This window comes from Ambystoma mexicanum, chromosome 12 (assembly GCF_040938575.1).
Source record: "Ambystoma mexicanum isolate Mex_15411 chromosome 12, UKY_AmexF1_1, whole genome shotgun sequence".
Taxonomy (NCBI): Eukaryota; Metazoa; Chordata; class Amphibia; order Caudata; family Ambystomatidae; genus Ambystoma; species Ambystoma mexicanum.
This window is the reverse complement of record NC_090936.1, coordinates 870,382,521-870,397,830: the sequence shown is the minus strand read 5'-3', so window position 1 is coordinate 870,397,830 and position 15,310 is coordinate 870,382,521.

The window sequence follows — 15,310 nt, the reverse complement described above, 5'->3', positions numbered from 1 at the left end:
AGCATCCCTAACCAGTCGAGCGGCGTCCCTGTGGATACAAGGTGGGCGTTACAGAGACCTCATCTGGTGCTATGGGCGAGAAGGAAGAAAGTAAGAGGGAAGGGGAAAGGGGGGCCAAGGGATCCTGAGACCAGGTGACAGAGGAGGGGGGGAGGGAGAGGAGTAGAGGAGAGTGAGGACAGGAAACCCAGAGTTTTGGTTGTGAAGTGGGAGGCCAGTGCAAGGGACCTGGGATGAAAGAGGAGAAGTGGAGACTGCTGTAGGATTGGTGAGTTCCTTTTAGATTTTGAACACTTCTGCTGTGTTGTTGGGGGCCACAGAGATGCAGGCTTGGATATGTGCCCTCTTCTTCGAGCAGATGGAAAGTCTGTATTGTCTTTGAAGCAGTCGACAGGCCAGTCTGTCAGTGGATCAGTGGAGTAAGTTTTCTGAAAATGTTGGGGGGGGGACATGACATCTAAATGAAAGGGGGCCCTACCAAATGAGTGTGACAAAATGGTGTGCCACAAAAGTTGGGGGGACAAGCACCCCCCTAAAATGACACCCATGCAGTGGATGTTCTTGATGCCAGCTGCTTCCGATCAGCAACTCTGCACTTGCGCTTGCGCTTCAGAGAGGCTAGGTCAGAGTCATACCAGTTGTTGCCCTTGGAGGCAGGCTTCAGGCAGACCCTCATGACATGGGCAAGGATGTCAAGGGTTTTGGAGATGGAGAGTTGAAGGTTAGCAAGGGCTGTATCAGTGTGAGAGTCAGTGGCAGGATTGGGGGGAATGAAAGTGGCAGCAAAAGCAGCAACTGACACTTGCTTCATTGATTGAATGCCAGAGAAGGAGACTCGCAGCGCGGGCAGAGGCTTAGCTGGGGACATGATGCACATGGTTTGCAAGGACATTTCAACAAAATTCAGAGGGGGAGAAAACAAGTTCCCTTTGAACTGGCGATAAATCTCTCACCCACCCAGACTTACTGGCGTCCTTGTTCCACTCAAATCTAAACAACTACCAATTCAACACGCATGGCCTCTGGCCCCAACCTGAGAAAATAATCAAAACCCATAAAGTATTGGTCAACTCTGCCATTAGGTGTCCCTTCACCACAGGTTCATTACTCAGTAACAATCAGATGACTGGACTTTCCTTGACAATAAATAACAAGCTCCCATGCACTTAAAAAGATTGCATCTCCTTTCTGCAATACTGCCAAGTCATAAAAACCCTGAGTCAGCCTGTGGCTGACCACCTTATATTGTTGCAGCTGCTCATCGCCCTTCCTCGGCCTTCAACCTTGCTAAACCAGTTTTCCAAGTCACACAGAGTTTACCTCGCAGACCCTGGTCGCAGGGCCTGCCAAACTATGAAAGAGCATACAGCATACAGATTTGTACATTCCGCATTTACCCCAATCGTCCCAAACATATGTCCCTTAATACCCCCATATATGTATGTCAGTGCATGCATGTTTAAAACTACCGCGTCCTATAGTGGTTTCTTCATTGCAAATCTCGTTTCTTTTTTAAAAAAAATGTTTTTATTGGCATTTGTAATCGTACATATAGTAGTCGGGCACAGATCATGCCTCTTGAAATCAATCGAGTGACATATCTGCCAAAAAGACAACAGGTAACAACAAACCAACAATAATAACAATAAGAACAACTTTGACTGTCCTCTCTCATGGTATTGTGATGCGGTCCATATTCTGCGTGTGGGCTCGGAGCCGGGGCCACCGTTCTCTGTTGCCATTTCTTTAGTTGTATCACCGGGAACGTGCTCGGGCTCGTTGGTGTGATCATTGCAACTTATCTAGGGTTTACATCGTGCTGGGCTGCTCAGGGGGGTTTGAAGTTTGTCGAAAAGATCATGTCTTTCATGGGGGCTCTCCAGGACTCCAGTGTTGCACTCACATCGTCCTCACCCCTGTTTCCCTCCTTCCAGGCTCTGGTTTCGGCAGTGGTCCATCTTTCCATTTCCCTGATTCAGGGTCCATATCTGGGGCCTGCGGGCGACTTCCAGGCCATCGCTATTGTTCTCTTCACAAGAATGCATGCCATATCCATAAGCTTCACTAGGTGCTTGGTTTTACTAAGTCTCGGGTGGGTGCCCAAGGGCACTCCTTAGGTGTCCATTCGTACCTTTCCAGTCCGGCTCTCCTGCAGGTTTGTTCGGTGGCAAACCAGAGCTTCTGCGATCTGGGGCAGGCCCAGAACATGTGGATCAAATCAGCTTGTTTGGAGGAGCACCATGGGCACGTCGAGGGGACCTTGTCGTTGAAGGTGGCTATCCTGTGCAGGGTCATGTAGGTCCTGTAGAGGATATTCAGCTGGATCATCCTGAACCTAGCGTTCCGTGACACCTCCTTCGGATATAACTGGGCTCTTGCCCATTCTCCCTCCGTGATTTCTATCCCAATGTCAGTCTCCCACCTCTCTTTCAGGCGCACTCCTCTGGGGTTGGATCGGTCATTTATTTGGGCGTATAGCCTCGATGTCGGCTTCCAGCCGTCACTCAAGTTATACATCTCCTGTACGAGGGGGTGGGTCTCTGGCTCCTCGGGCCATGTGTTCCATTTTGCCTTGGCTATATGTCTCACCCTCTGGTAGAATAGGAATTGGCCCAATGAGAGTCCTTCCTTCAGTTGTAGCGAGTCAAAATCTCTGAAGATTCGTTCATCGAACATGTCTCCCCATGTATAGAGGCCACAGGTCTCCCAGTTCCTCATTGTTGGAAGGTCGACGGGGGTCTTGCATACATCGATCAGCATGGGGATTTCAGGCATGTATGGGTGTTGGAGGCCAAGTAGTGATCCGACCTTGTTCCAGACCTGTATCCCCAGCTTTACTATCATGGGTGGGTCGGGAGGGCCCACCTGTGAGCCCCATATTATCTCCTTCGGGTACATTGGCATGGTCAGCTGGCGGAGGAGTCCGGTCTCGGCAGAGGGTTTATCCGAGAGCCACTTTGTGACATGTGTTAGTTGTGCTGCTAGGTAGTATCTCTGGAATTTGGGCAGTTGGATGCCGCCCTCGGCATAGGGGAGCGTGAGGATTTTCAGGGCAAGCCTGTGTCTGGCCTGGCCCCAAAGGAAGTCTCTGATCAGAGATTCCAGTTTCCCGAAGAAAGGCGGGGGGATATAGTGTGTGATGTTGGTGAAGTAATAGAGGAACCTTGGAAGTATAATCATTTTGGAAATTGAAGCTCTACCCATCACCGAGAGGGGAAGTTTCGACCAGAATTTAATTGACCTTCGCACCCCGCACATTGCTGCTTCGGTGTTGCGCTCATGGGTGGAGGCTGGCGTGTGCGTGATGGTAAGGCCTAGGTAGCGGAAGGCCTCTGCTTGCCACTGGATCCCTATTTCGGGTAATTCTTTTATATCTTTTCCTCTGAGTCCCGCAAGGGGGAAGAAGCATGATTTCTGTCTGCTAAATTTTATCCCTGAGTATTTAGCAAAGTTGTCGAGGATGTCCAATGCTGTGGGTGCAGTCTCTCGGGGGTCCCGAAGATATAAAAGGACATCATCAGCATACAGGGAGATGATGTTGTATGTTCCACCGATGCTGATGCCAGAGTCGAATAATTGCTTCCTGAAATAGATTGCCACCGGTTCCAGGCCCAGGATATACAGCATCGGCGATAGTGGGCACCCTTGTCTGGTTTCTCTTTGGATGGCCCATGCTCCCGACACCGTGCTACCAGTCTTCACCCTCGCCACCGGGTTGTTGTAGAGCACCTCAACCCACCGGATGAAATGTTCCCCTAGACCAAACTCTCTCAGGGTCGAGATCAGCCACTCCCAAAATATCGAATCGAAAGCTTTTATGGCATCCAGTGAGAGTACAGCTAGATCTTCCTCGCTCTCCGCTGTTTGTGCCATAACATGTTGGAGCCTCCTTAGGTTGGCGGTGGTGTTACGTCCTGGGACGAAGCCGTTCTGATCTTCATGTATTAGGGACCCTATCACCCTCGAGAGCCTCTTGGCTAGTATAGTTGTGAGGATTTTGCGATCATAATTCAGCATCGCCAGGGGGCGATACGAGTCGTACTCATCAGCTGGTTTGCCTGGTTTGAGCATTGGTATTATGAGAGTCTCTCTCATGCTACTTGACAGGGTCCCAGTTTCGTATGCCTCCGTGTAAACTTCATGTAGTATCGGGGTTAGGATCTCCTCGTAGGCCTTGTAGAATTCTGGGGTGAGGCCGTCCCAGGGGTCTTGCTAGTGGAGAGGGACCTGATCGCTTCTGATATGTCTTCCAGTGTGATGGCCTCCCCCAGCACGACACGCTGTTCTTGGCTCAGCTTGGGCAGCCCGATCTCGTCCAGGGTGTCTTTAATATCTTCTTCAGGGATTCGCTCGTTGTGGGCATAGAGTTTAGCGTAAAAGCTTGAAAAGACTTCATTTATTGCTTGTTGTGTCCTTTGTGTTATGCCTTCCTCGTCTTTGATCTCTCTGAGGACCTGCCACGGATTCTCCTTCTTGCATAACCAAGCAAGTATCCTGCCTGGCTTGTCTGCTTCTTTGTGTGCCTTCAAGGTCCGTGTGGTGAAGTCGAACTTGGAGAGCCTCTCCCAGGCTGTCTTGCAGTCCTCCCTGATTTCCTTTAATTTGGCCTCCCTTGCAGTGGTCAGAGGCAAAGTCCCCTCCAGTTGCCTGGTCTCGTCCTCCTTGTCCTCCAGCTCCTTTCTCAGTTGCCTCCTGATCCCACCGGCTTCAGCTATTATCTCACCTCCTGTTACCACCTTCATGGCTTCCCACAACGTGCTCCACTTCCTGACTGATCCCATGTTGATCTCTATGTACTCTTCTAGTTTTTCTCTTGGAGTTTCCTTGAATGCGGGGTCCGTTAAGGTTTCTGCCGGCATACGCCACATCGGGATGGGGGGCCTAGGGCCTCTTAGGTAGAGTTGCATTAGGAGAGGAGAATGGTCCGAAATCGACCTGCCCAGGTAGCTCGCTGACTCAACCTGTGGGGTCAGAACGCTATCGATGAAAAGGTGGTCTATCCTGGTGTGTGAACCGTGGGTGGCTGAGTAGAACGAGTAAGCCCTGTCAGTGGGGTGCAGATCTTGCCAGATGTCAACTAAGTGCAAGTTCTCGACCGCATTGCGGAGGGCACGGGAGGCAGGGCTGTTGGGGATGCGCGGTGTTATGGATCTATCTGTTTCTTCATTCATCACACAGTTGAAGTCTCCCCCCCATAAGAAGGTGTCCTCCCTGTGGTGTGTGATTTTGGCGCAATGCTGCTTGAGGTGAAAGGGTATACCATGTTGGGGGAAGTATGAGTTGACAATGCATAATCGGGAGTTTTCCAACATGCCCCACACTATCACGTACCTGCCTTCTTCATCCGTCTCCATCCCCATCTGGTGAAATGGTGTGTCAGGACTCACCCAAGTGTATACACCTTGTGCATACCTCGAGTAGGAGGAGCCACTGCCCTGACCGCCCCAGTAGTCCACCAGTTTGTCCGTGATATCGGATGTGAGGTGCGTTTCCTGCAAGAGGGCAAACAATACCTTCTTCCTTTTCAGGTAGGAATGTATGCGATTTCTTCGCAAGTAGGATCCCATCCCTCTGACGTTCCATGGGATTATTTTGAAGCGTGTTGCCATCGTTTGACTTCGTTTGTAGATGTGGGAGGCTTCACGCCTATTCCGTGGATTGGTCGTCCATTGCTAGGTATTGTGCTTCGTTCTGTTTGCATGAGATGATAGGCTTCAGCTTCTGGCCTTTGATCCGCTGTGGATTGGTGGATGATCTTCATGAGGAGGGCAGTCATAACAGAAACTAAACAAAAATAACTATAACTGGTGCACCCAGCTTCTGCCTCAGGGGTGCAGTGCTCGGGTGCTCTCGTGCTGTCTGTCCCCATCTGGGTTTCTGGCACGAGTGGGTTTGTGCTGGCAACTGGCCAGCACTGGTCATTCGTGGGTTTGTGCTGTGTACTCATAGGCGGGAGGCCGGGTGGGCCCCGTAGTCTCTTAGTGTTCTCTATGTAGTTTCCATGGTGGTGTTATGCTTTCTTGTGATAGTGTCCAGTGCGGGTTCGAGGGTGGCAGTGTACAGGCGTCGATCTGTCGCCCCATGTACGCTCTGGTTCAGTTCTCGTGGGTGGGTTCTGAGGGGACCTCGGCCAGGTTATTGTGCTCCAGCCACATGACGGCTGTGGCCGGAGATTTCAAGAATATCGCTCGTCCTTTGTGGATCACTTTTAGTCTGGAGGGATACAGCAGCATATATTTTAGGTTTAGTTTTCTCAATCTGGCTTTAATTGGGACTAAAGAATTCCTCGCTCTCTGCACTGACTGTGTGTAATCAGGGTAAATGGTAATTTTTGAGTTGTCCCGCTCTATCTCTCCACCTCCTCTTGAGAATTTTAGGATCACTTTGCGGTCCCGGAAGTTGAGGACCTTCGCTATGATGGGGCGAGGAAAGGAGCCGGGAGGGGGTTTCTTCTGGAGCGATCTGTGAGCCCTTTCTATGGCAAAGCCCTGGGAGAGTTTATCCGCCCCAATTTCCTGCTGTGTTAGGGATTCTATGTAGGCCGTCGGGTCTGTGGTTTCGGCTCCCTCAGGAATGCCCAGTATCCTAATGTTGTTGCGCCTAGCGCGGCCCTCTGCTTCCTCTGTTCTTGCCTCCAAGTAGCTCACCTTTCTCCGAAGGTCCGCCACCTCTGCCTTGAGGTCTTGTGTATCCTCTGCGATTTCCTTCTGGGTGGTTTCTATGTTGGTGACACGTTCCGTCAGATTACGGGCATCTTGTTTTATGAGTTGGATGTCAGCCTTCACTTCGCCAATTTTTGTGTCAATAAACGTTCTTAGGGCAGCGATCGCCTCGAGTACTTGGTTGTCCTTGTCGCATTCCCCTGGGCTGGTGTGTGCAGCTGTGCTTTTAGGTGTGGACTGGGCGATCGGGTGGGGTTTTGGGGTGACAAAAGGATCCATAGTGGCATTTTTGGCCCTGCCCCTTGAAGTAGACATTGCAGGATGTCTGGTCCCGTTTGTTTGATGTAGGTGTCTGGTTGGCCTCATTCAGGATGTGTGGTTGTGTGGCTCTCCCCAGCCCACTCTCTGTTTGGCTTGCGGGGGCACCCCGATGTTGTTTTAGTGCAGATGGTCAGAACTGTGTTGGGAAGGGCGCCTCAGCAGGTTGATTCGCCTGTCGGGTCGACCCTGCTTTGTTTGTTCGCAGGCGAGGGCTGACTCGCGGAGGGTGGGCAGGCCCTAGTTATGTTCATCGGGATGAAGTTTCAGGCCTAACTGGGGGCGTCTTCGGTGTCTCCGGTACTGGTTCCGGAGCGCGGCCCCCTGCGTGTTGTTGCAGTGGGCCTCGAGTGCCAGGAGGCATTTGTTGCCTGATATCACAGTCCAGGGGGAGCTGCGGGTCTCCGAGGTCCCCCTCAGCCTCTCTCTGCTTTTAATTCGAAGGGGTAGCGCCGAGGATCTCCACTCCAGGGCCCGCTCCAGTGGTTCCGGTGTCGGAAAAAAGTGCCGCAGCCGGGGGACGGCGCGGGTCTCAGCAGGCGATCCCCGGACTCGGCCTCTCAGTGATGTTCCGCCGGGCTGCGCAGCACGGTTCAGCTGGTCCTGCTGCTTTGCTAGTTTCTCTCGATCGGCGGTGAGCGTGAATGCTTGGCTGGTCCCGTGGAGTGAAGCTTCCCCAGCCCTCCTACGGGGTTCAGGCTCTCCAGGGTATCGAAGCCGCCATTTTGTGTGCGCCGCTCGGGGAAGGGGGGAGCTGGGCCGAAGCGCCGGATCGGGCACCCGGGCTCCGATTTTTGTCAGGATCAGCTGCGGAGCACAGGTCTTCGCCTCAGCTTCAGTTGGGTTGTCGGATGGACAGCACAGCGGGCTTGAAACACCAAATTCAGGATCGGACTACAGGGCTTGCCCGGAGCTCGAAAGTTCTGCGTCCTCACTCCATGAGCACCAGGCCACGCCCGCAAATCTCTTTTCTTGCATGCGCATATGAAGCTCTTCACTGCTCAACTTCTAGGTGCTACATGGAACACCACACCTGTTTTGCATTTATATTCCATCAGTGGTTTTGACATGCCTTGCTGCAGGCCTGCAAATCTGAAATGTATCAACTTAAACACAAAGTAACACTAAAAATAACATGCATCCCATTCTCATTAACTATGCTAGATACATGTAAAATTGCAACATCGTGTCAACATCACTGTTCCCCAATGCCCTTAATATTGTGTGCACTAGGTGTACCCCTTTTTCCCATTGGTACCTTTATTGACCACCCCAACATTCCCCCCTTTAGTTAATACTTTAACCAATAAACACATTTCTTGTTCTTTTAAATCATCTTCTCGGGGGAAATAAACTTCTACAACCATCTCTCTCATTGGTCTGACTATGGGCATATTCCTCCACTGAACAAACACAACTCGTCCCCCGCACCATTTCCGCAAACTACCTGCTGCTCCACACAATCACCCCAACTTGGTGGTGGACACAAAACCACTTCAGTCTGAGTACCCATGTGAGATGAAACGGTAGTGGTCCTAGCTTTGGACAGGGTCACAAACATCATGGCAGCTGCTTTCGGTACCTGGGCAAAACAACAGCGTAAGAGCATTTGACAGGAACAAAAGATAACAAGAAAAAAGACAAACATTGGCATTAAGATTTTGACAACAGAATCATCCTAGATGGTACCCAAAAAAAAAGAGAGTCCAACCAAAGGTCATTTGTCCTTTCTGCCTCGTTATCCATTAACACCTAAGCTTCTGCAAAGCAGCAATTGTCAGAGTAAAAGTACCATTCTCAGACTCATTAGGAGGCCCGAATGTACAGCAAATACTCCATATTTTTTGGCAAACTCGCCCCTCCATAGCTGTTAGGAGGTCAAGAATATACCGGTTCTGCAAGGCATTGAGCCTCAGGGCCTGCAGTTCTTCTGTAATGGCACTAAAAATGGACTCAGAGGAATTCATAAACAACAAAAGTTCATACCGTGTCACATGGAGCCACTTTGCATTTGCAGCAGCTTGGACACCAGGAGCCAGTAGAGAGATATAAAATGGCTCAGTCCTACTGAACAGATGATACTGCTGTGGAATGTTCATTAGAGCTTTTGAAGATGTTACTGAGATGTAATTTCGACCACTGGTCCATCACAATGGTTCCTCCTTTCCACAATCAGGCAAAGTTATTTGGGTGTCCACAAATGATGATACAGGGGACGTAAGGGGCACAGGGGGAAAAGGGGGCACAGATGTGGCTTTGAGCATTGGGTGGGCAAGTACTAAGTGTCCTGCAGGAACAACAAGGAAAGGCACATGTAACATAGTGAGACTGCACCCACCTCGCCAGGCTGGAGGCAATTGTCCATAGGCATACTGTCTACAAGTCCAAAACACATCAAGAAGCGCAGCTGTACCTCCTGCCAGATCAGCAATGTGAAGCGTGCAGCTGCAGTTCCCATTTTTGCCTGTATCTAACGAACACTGGTGCTCATCTCTTCCGCGGTTGGTATCTTTCTCAAACAGGAAAAATTAGCCAGTTTTGTGAAATAGTCCACAGTCACCATAATGACAGTTCAACCTCGGGATTATGGTAGATCTACTATAAAGTCTGTAGAGATCTCCTGCCATGGTCGAGAAGGCAACGAGGGGAACAGAGGTGATCTGCTGGTAGGCGACGAGACGTCTTGTTCTGAGCGCAAATCGAACACTCAGTGACATCGGTGGTAATGTCAATGATCAGAGTGGGCCATCAGAAATACCTCTTGATGAGCTCTATAGTGACTCTTTGCCCGTGGTGACCACCCATAAAAGAGCTGTATCCCAAATTATTTTTTTTATTTTTATTTTATTGATTTCGCTGAGAATCTCAACCTTTCAACATTATTTCATTCAATCATGTTCAATTACAAATTATAACAAAAAAATCACATTATTTATGAAAAATGTAAACCATAATTCACAATAAAAAAACAATATAAAATGAACAATTAGTGAGATAATAAAATAATTACATTTCTCAATGTTCAAGATTAAATGAATCACATGCCACTTATATTAGGCCCATTAATATTCTATAACATTGTATTGATCCAAATTTAAGGCCAGTAGAAAGTTTACAATTGCATATCTTACTGCTTTGGATTCCGTGTGGAAAAAAGAGCTTACCATAAAGTTTGAGCATCCAAGTTAGTGTAGAATTTAAAATAACTTAAAAAATATATAACTCTCAATAATATTAATTCGGTACATTCAACCAAGATATGTTTTAAAGTTTCACTCATTCAATTACAAAACCGGCACATTGAGTTCCTTTGATCTAATGGATGCCATCCTGCTGTAATTTCCTGAGTCTGCCACAAATTAAGTCTAAAGCGCATGTGTCTCGCACGATGTCGCAGATTGGAGAATTTCGTCAAATAAGATGCTAGGACCCCATATCGTTTTAGTAAGAATGGATTTTGGCTGGTATTTTTATTTCATGCATTGTTCCCTTGTCCTAATCCAGTCGTATTCCCATTACTTTGTTTTAGCATTATCGGGATTAGTTAATAGAAGTTCATGCGTGATGTCTGCATCGTGTAAGAACTCATGGACTTTTGATCTCCACTACTTAATGAAGGCATCATGGGAAGTTTCAACATAGCCAGATAATATTGATAATAGGTTGTTGTTACTGTCTACAAGTATGCATTTGCGATATAATGAACACAGCTTCCACTTGTAATTAGCATTTAGCAATATCAGACCTAATTCAGGCCCGATTATGGCAATAGGTACAGATAAAGGTAATTTTAGTACAGTTTTCCAAAACTTCCCTTCCATTTTAGCCCAATAGGTGTAGGGTTTCCATTGTTTCATATCTGCCCCATATAATAAGATGGGAGTTACTTTCTGTTTAGAATATGATAAAATTGGCAGATTGAGAATTTACAATATCTACCAGTAATAATACGTGCTTGAGATATGGCCATAGCTAATTTTATTTTTAGACTTGTATGGTAAGGTTGGTCTGCTGGATGATTATTCACGTTGACTCCTAGATAGATGTAACTAGAGACCACCTACAGTTTTACACTATCAAGACGCCAGCAACCATTTTTATTGCGTTGTATCTAATTTCCAAATTGGACTATTTGCAGGTTTTTTGTGTTTATTGAGATAAGATTGCTTTGGGCATATTTATCTAGTGCTTCTAACATGTTTCTCAAGACTTTTGGTGTTTTAGAGATCAGGACAAGGTCGTCCGCATAAAGCAACCATTTAATTGTATGTGCGCTTAACATGGGTGAATCAGTCACCAGGCTTGTAAAGCATTTGTCCATATCAGCAATAAAAAAGTTGGAGGGCTGAAGAAAGCATGCACCCCTGCTTCAGCCCTCTTGCAGTAGGTATTGGTGCCGACAAAGAGTCATCCAAACTCAATCGTATTTGTATGGTTGTTTCTTCATGGAATTCGTGCAGCCATTTCAATATATGCCATGGGCATTTACAGTCCATTAGCTTTTTGAAGAGAAGCTCTCTCGGTACCGAATGAACAGCTGTATATGAAAATCCACAAAGGCCATGTACAGCGGCTGCTTTCTCTGGTGTTCATGAGCCATAATCACATTCAGAGTTAACAAATTGACACTTATGCCGAGCCCCGAAATGAATCCTGTTAGAAATGGATCTTGCAGCTTTTCTTTCGTGAGCCACAAATTAAATTCTCTCCATACCAATCAGGCAAAGATTTTGCCAGGGCAATCAAACAATGCTATAGGTCTACAAGAAACCGGGTCAGTTCTATCCCGCTTTTTGAAGATTGGAATTATAACCAATCTTCTCCATGAGGGTGGAACTGACCCTGTGCGCATGACTTGAGTAGAAATAAGGCAGACAATTGTTGCCCAGGCCTGCAGATTTTTCTTTGTCATAGTGTTATCAAGACCATCTGGCCCGGGGATATGAAGGCACTCAGTTCTGATATGTAGAACAGTATATCGGCACGTGTGATCCTGATTAATTACATGTTATGTTTACCTGGCATTCTGGCAGGGGTGTTTGATAAACCCAATGGTAATATTCAACCCAAGATCTTTCAGTGATGGCATTTATTGGAACTGAGGGTTGCGATTTATATGTTGCTTCATTTAATAATGACCATATCCCTGCAGGTGTCTTAGCTGCCATTTCTTTTAACATTTGTTCTCCGGCCCATTGATATTGTAAGGCCTTCCTTCCTCGCACCCAATTTTTATAGACTGTTATACGATGTTTCAACTGAACTAGTCTTTCTGGTTGGGGGAAGAGATTTCAGGTCACGTATGTTTCGCCTCTAAAGAGCTTTTCTTTCTTTTAGGGTTTGACCAAATGCATGAAGATGTTCATAACCACACAGTCGCTCAATCGTTCTCACTTGCACATATTTTTGCATGGATGTCACATAGCATATACCTTGGTGGAAACTCAGGCTAGAAGTCTGAGATGCTAGAGATCTTTCAAAGTCTGCTAGAGAGCCATCCGTCCATTTTAGACTCAAGTATGGCCCTTATAGGGTACATCTGATTTTTGATTTTGATATAGCATCCATGACCATGTTAGACATAGCCGACTATGATTGCTCAGCTCACTTGGAGTTATGACTAGGGATTTTGCTGTGTCCATAAAACTCCAATCAGTATATATGTAGTCAATCGTAGCCTGTAAGGGCCCTCTTCGCCATGTGTATTGTGACAACATATCGCCCTGAATGGCACAATTAAGCATCACATATTGCCTCTCCAACATTAAGTTACTCCATCTAATTTCGTCAGCATTTCTCTGACTATCAGTACAGGGCACCATGTGGATATTTAAATCTCCTATAATTAAACTGTAATTTAGGTTGCTCTCAAGAGCCAGATTGTCAAGAATTGTTTCAATACGATTAAAAAAGGCATCAGGCAGCAGATGAGCTCTGCCCGAATAGATATTTATTATAACAATTGTATAGATGTCTTTCTCAATTTTGACAACTTGTATGTATGGAGTAGGTGAGCTTCATGATTGAGCATCAAAGTTCTTTGAGATATTTGTGGCTATCAGTAGACCCGCCATAGGACGACCCCTAGAACGTGTTTAAGCTGACACTGTTAACACATTAAAGGTATCCCATACAGGCACATCTGCTAGCCAGGTCTCCTGGAGTATGATGATGTCATATTTGTCTAAATCACTAGAGTTTGAATTAATGAGGTGTCTAAAGCCTTGCATATTCCAGGAGACTAGCTGTACTATTTCCTGAACCAGGAGTTGTTATGCTCGCATTTGTGGATCGTGGGACCTGTGCTGGCCAACAGTTATGGAGTTGGAGTTTGTATGTGTGAAATTTTGACAGTCAGCATCATAGGCTGTCAGAGTTTTATTTGTTATGCACTGATCATCAATCATGTTTGTGCGTCTATGGTCTTGAGTCAAGAGAAAACCTAGCTCATGTAGGGGCGTTCTTGCTCCCCACAATGTATTTAATACCACCCCTGAACGAATAAACAATCTACCCTTCGTGAGATCGAGGTCATCCAGAAATTCTACTGCATCAATATCTGAGGATGCTACATCCTCCAAGCTTGGAATTTCCATACATATATTTAATATGCTCAAACGATTTAAATCATATTTCAAGTATGGATGATCTCAGTGTTTAATTAAAAGGCGATGACAATTCTTATACTTTAGTTACTTATCTGGTAATCAATTAAGATGTTTGAGTTTTCTGGGGCATCATTCTATTACCAGTAGAAGATGTCAACTGGGTCTGTGGTTTTTGTTGCACAGGTAGTGATGAGGAAGGACCTTTCAATATAGGATCAAAAGAGGGAACTTGCAGATGTGACACATCATGTTCCAAATTCTCCATCACCATGCTTTGATTGCGAGCTGTGTACTGAGCTATAGATTTCCTTATCTCTTCACGCATTTGTTCAATTGTCAGAGGAGCAGGTTGTAATGTCGCCATTGATATAATTTCCTCAGTCCCTATGGTGTTTAAGTGTACTAAGGTAGCTGAAGGCTGTAAAATGCTTTCTGACGCTTGTATCTGTGAGGATAGTGCAATCAGATCATTTAGTGGTTTATAATTCAAAGTAGATGGAGGTGTTATCATTTGAGCATCAGTTACCTGCAGTTGCTTTCCTTTAGCTTCAGGGGCAGCCTGGGTTTTCATAGATTCTGTTGTTTTCCCTGGAGTGGTTTATTTTCGTCACCTTTTGGATCTTGCCTATTGTTTTTATTTTCAGTATTTTCGCCACGTTCTTTTTTTCATCTCAACTACTGCCTTTGTTTGGGTAAACATGTTGAATGAAGATTGCAAAGGCATTTTTTGCTGTCCATTCATTTTAAATGGATGTGGATTGGCGGATGGAATGTCTTCATGTCGACTCTCATGAACTATATATTTTGGAGCAGTCGTAGGCAAGGTCATAGGCTCAGTAGGTGTAGGCGGATGTATTTCAATTTGATTTTGCTTTATAGTGCTTGCGGTGCGTTGGTTTAGTTCCTGTGGGCAGAGAGCGTCATGACCTCGTCATGACGCCTCTGCATTAAAAGGGACTCTGCTGGCACGCACGAGCCAGCGCAGCAGAGTCCCAGAAAGCGGCAACTAGTGTCTGTGTTATTTGTGTTTTCGCTGGCTTGCCACGTGATCGTGGCCTGGTGTTCAGCGCGGCCCGAGTACCCTCGGAGCTGCGACTGCGAGTGATCCCCCACATTGTGGAGACTGCGCCCGGTGGCCCAGGCGCCATAGAGCGTTCCCTATCTTTGGTAAGCTAGGTACCCCTCAGTGTGTCGGCCGTGTCGGGTGATCCCGACGGCATCCGTGGACTGCCCCGGTGACCGGAGGCAGCCCACAACACTGGCGATGAGGACTTTTCGCCCCCCTCACATGCCTGCAACGGGAAGCGCCTGAAAGGTTGGTGTTTTTTCCCCGTCGGGCTCATCGAGTGGGGGGCGGAGCCAAGGAACCGCGTGTGTGGTTGCAGTCTGTCATCAGGCCCCTGGAGGGAGCGCATCGGGCACCCGGCGCCGAGGCGTTTTGCCTCCAACCCCTTCATGAGAGTGGCACCATCTGCGGCGGAGTCCGCTGTATAAACAAACTGCCGGCAGGACCGCGTGGCGGGCCCCCGTCCCACGACAAAGGAAAGGGGCGGAGCGAGGGGTTGCCGCATGGGCCTGGTGAGGCAGCCGCTGGGGTAACCCTGCCACCAGTCCTTGATGCGGCAGCCAGGGTGCCAGTGCCCGTGAACTCCTAGGCTGCCACGGGGAGAGAAGAAATAAATCAAAATTCGCCGTGTGAGTTCCGGGCTCGTGCTGCGATGC